General features: G+C 37.9%; 1 long non-coding RNA gene across 1 annotated transcript; it reads left to right on the top strand.

The window, feature by feature from the left end:
• The first annotated feature begins 487 nt into the window (after nucleotides 1-487).
• LOC120072728 lies at nucleotides 488-3,628 on the top strand. The gene is made up of 2 exons (XR_005480571.1): nucleotides 488-1,633; nucleotides 3,446-3,628. It is a non-coding gene; the product is annotated as an uncharacterized LOC120072728 (long non-coding RNA).
• Nucleotides 3,629-3,952: the final 324 nt, after the last annotated feature.

Below are 3,952 nucleotides of genomic sequence, written 5' to 3'. Positions count from 1 at the left end.
CCGTAGATCGAAAATTCCAACGATATGAGATTTATTGGCTAATGTAACATCCCAAGCGTTCAAAAAAATTAAATTTAGTATTTTTGTAATAAGTGAGGACATTCTTGTGATTTTGAAATTTAGTTGGTTAAAAGGAAAATTTGGATTTCATGTTGCCTTAATTAATTTTGGAGTTAATGTAAAAAAAAAAAAATTGAGATTTTATTGGGAGAGTTGTTTTATTTGAAATTCGGGTTTTGAAAAGTAGAAGGAAAGAGTTTATATATATATATATATATATATATATATATATATTTATTGTGGGTGTGTTGAAGGAAAGGAAAATAAAAAGGGAATAGAATAAAATGAAATAAAATGAAATATAGTTTATTTTATTTCCTTATTTAAATTAATCTTTTAATCTCTTTCTTTATTTAAATTAATCGAGAAAAACCCTCTTTTTCTCCCCCTCTCGCCTTCCACTTGCCGAACCCCCCCCCCCCCCCCCCCCACTTCGCGTTTCCTCTCACCGGACCGCCCTTTGCGTTTCTCACCGCCGTTCGACGCCTCCACCGCGCCGCCCAGCTCTGTTGCAGCCTCCACGGCCGCTCATCCCCTTCGGGCATCGCCCAGCCTCGTCCACGCTCGCAGCCGCATGTCGCCTAGCCTCAACCCACATGTCGCTCGTCTGTCCAGACTCGACCCACACAACGCTCGTCCTCCAGCCTCGCAGACCCAAGCGCCGCTTGTCCGCTGCCGCCGATTTGCCGCACGAATTTCTTTTGCCACTGTTCTATCAGATCTTGGCTTTGGGATAAGATCTTGGTTTAATGGTGAAATTGGGTTTTGGTTGAATTCCCACTTAATTTTTGGACTAAATCTTGATATTTTGACTGTAGATTGAAGTTGGTGTGGGATTAATTTGCTGTTTAGCGAGTCAATTTTATTGGCGTTTTCGACACAGTTTGAGTAAGCATTTGGGTATTAAAAATTTTTGGGGATCAACGAGGGTTGTGATAAACTGGGTATTCTGAAATTTAGTCTAAAGATATAAAATTTAGTTGTTTGGGTTGGAACTAAAGGTTGTGTTTCCGTGTTAGGAACGTTAATTCGAGTTGCTACTGGTGTTTGATTGCTTGAATTAATTTTAGAATTTCGACTCGAGGTAAGTAATCTTACTACTAGAACGGTTTATGTGTCAGACAACGAAATTCAAGTTTTTATTTTGAGGTTGTTGCATAGAATTGCATGAGGGTAAGTAAGTTGTTTTGATTATGTATGAAAGATGTTATGAATGCTAGCATTAACTTCAGTATTGTTATTTGAGCTATGAGTATGATGAGATGTATTTACATGTTATGGGACTATGTCATGACTCATGTGATGTTACGATAGTAATAGTTATCTTTATTGATAATTAGATACCCATTAGAGGTGGTGACCTCCTTCGGGGTTCACCAAAAGTTGTGTTTCCTTCGAGATTTACTAGAGTTGGTATTTCCTTCGGGATTCACCAGAGGTCCTGTTTTCTTCAGGATTCACTAGAGGTTGTGTTTCCTTCGGAATTCACTAGAGGTTGTATTTCCTTCAAGATTCACTTGAGGTTCTGTTTCCTTCGGGATTCACAAGAGGTTGTGGGTACTTTTAAACTATGGTAGGATGAGTTTAGATATTCATTTATTTGTGTTCCATGAATACTAGGGGATTATGTACGTCCCACCAGAGGTTAGCATCTAGAGGACATAGATGCTTAGAGATAGTTTGTAGAAATACAAGCTATTGCAACCTTTTATTTAGAATTATGAGAGTTGATGAGTAGAATATGTGTTAACGTTGCTAAGAATTTATGTGGAATAATGAGCTTGTGTTGATCAACATTGAAAATCCCCGCTAACCATAGTTTTCTTGTATGTGATGACCATGCGTTTCTGTCACAAGTTTTCTTACTCACTTGCCAAGTATAATGAGATCACAAGTTTCTCGAGATGATCTGAGGTCGAACATAGGGACTTTCAACTAAAAGATGATTGTAAAGTAATGCGTTTGAGGTAGAGAATAAAACTAAAAAGAAAGAAGTTGATTAACTATGCGCACTCCTACTCCTAGCTAAACAGACTGAACAATTGAAGTTTGATTATGAGAATCGGTAGAGATGCGGCAACTGTTAACGCGTAATGAGGTGCATGGAGAAATAGAGTTGTGGAGGAGATATCACCAATTCCTTAAGTTTGGTCTCGCACACCTATTAGTGGTCAGCCACATGCTTTATATCTATATAACGCATGGTTGCGTTGAGCATAAGGTTATTCCTATCTCTTGGAACACTGTTTACTTTGCTTAGTGAGTTTCACTACTTACCCTATCGGGCAGTTGGTTATAGCTATTCTGCTCATAGACAAGCATTGCGATAGCCTCGCACTAAGCAACGGGATTGATTCACTATACTCATGCAATGCACACCTCTCGATGGTTTGCTACATGCATCATATCTCTATGCTGCATGATTGAGTATGCGATAACTCTTGCAATCTGCACTTAACTCATTGCGATGGAAGAAAAAGATGATAAAGTAGAAGAAGATGATGAAAATGATGTTGAAGGAATTAAAGAGATGCATTGAATACAAAATATATTAATGTCTTAAGCCAAAATGTAATACAATACAAAGGTGAGAAGAGAGGTGGAGGGCTAGATATAGGCAATCTCTTGCTTCCATCAGATTTGTGTCAAGGTTGCCGGTGGTGCAATGGATGGGCAGTGGAGTAGTCTCTCTCAAGCTCTATCTCCAGCGAAGCTCTGGTCATCAATCGGAGGAAGTTGTGGAAATGAAGAACTCTCAAAGACTTTCTACTCATGCTTTCATCTGTGATCACAAGAATCTACCTAAGGCAGAGTCCCGGATGCTTTGAATTTGGACTCCAAGGCTCTATAGCGCTCAAACGCTGACAACTTTGGTAATCCCACTCTGAATCACTATCATTCCTGTTGCAGTAGGTGAAATTCCATCATGATCTTATCTCTTTGATACTTTCAAGGTATGTGTTCATGATTGTTTCTTCAGAAGTATCAACACATTCCACCCACTTTGCGATCATTCTCTTATCATGGTTATCACTGTAGTTGCAGCATTCCATGTGACCAACTTGTCTTCATTAAGATCAACGCATGTGATGGTTTGGGATCAATGCATTCGACCGATTCCTGCGACAACTACAAAATAGACATTTTGACGCAAAATAACGCATGATATACGGTTAGTAGGGATTTTCAATGCTGATCAATGCAAGCTCATTATTCCACATGAATTCTTAGCAAAGTTAACATATATTCTGCTCATCAACTCTCATAATTCTAAATAAAAGGCTGCAATAACTTGTATTTCTACAAGCTATCACTTAACCTGACCTCGATAGTAGGATTACTTATGGAGTCTTTTATACTCATCCATTTCATGTTTATTTTTCAGGTAAGAGTAAGGACGCGCCGACGAATGATAAGCGGAATCCGTGATCGAGCTACTGGGACCAGTCATTTGCTTCCACTCATGTTTTCAAGATTTTTCTATGTTTTAGTTTCTTGTTTTCACATTTAAAACCCACAGTTTTGGTGTTTGTATTTTTTACTTTTAAAGTTTTCTAGATTGGTTTTATGATTTTGTTGTGGGTACCCTGCTATTTGAAATTTTAGTTATTTGTTTTAATGAGATTATTTAATTTACACTATTTATTTGGTCTTTATTAAATTATGAAAGAATGTCATTTGGATTCCATGCATGCATGTCTATAGTGACGGCCTAGCTTGACTCCTAGGGAGTTGGGTCGTTATAGCTAAACTCATTAACCAAGTTAATCAATCTTTGTTAACTGTTGATACACTCCAATAAAAACTCATAGCTACACTCTTCTCACTACAGATATATTTCCGTATCCGCGGATATAAATCAATATTAGCAAGTTAGTCCTTCACTAGTGTT

The sequence above is a fragment of the Benincasa hispida genome, chromosome 3 (assembly GCF_009727055.1).
Source record: "Benincasa hispida cultivar B227 chromosome 3, ASM972705v1, whole genome shotgun sequence".
In the NCBI taxonomy this organism is placed as follows: domain Eukaryota; kingdom Viridiplantae; phylum Streptophyta; class Magnoliopsida; order Cucurbitales; family Cucurbitaceae; genus Benincasa; species Benincasa hispida.
This window is presented reverse-complemented; position numbering and strand designations above follow the sequence as displayed.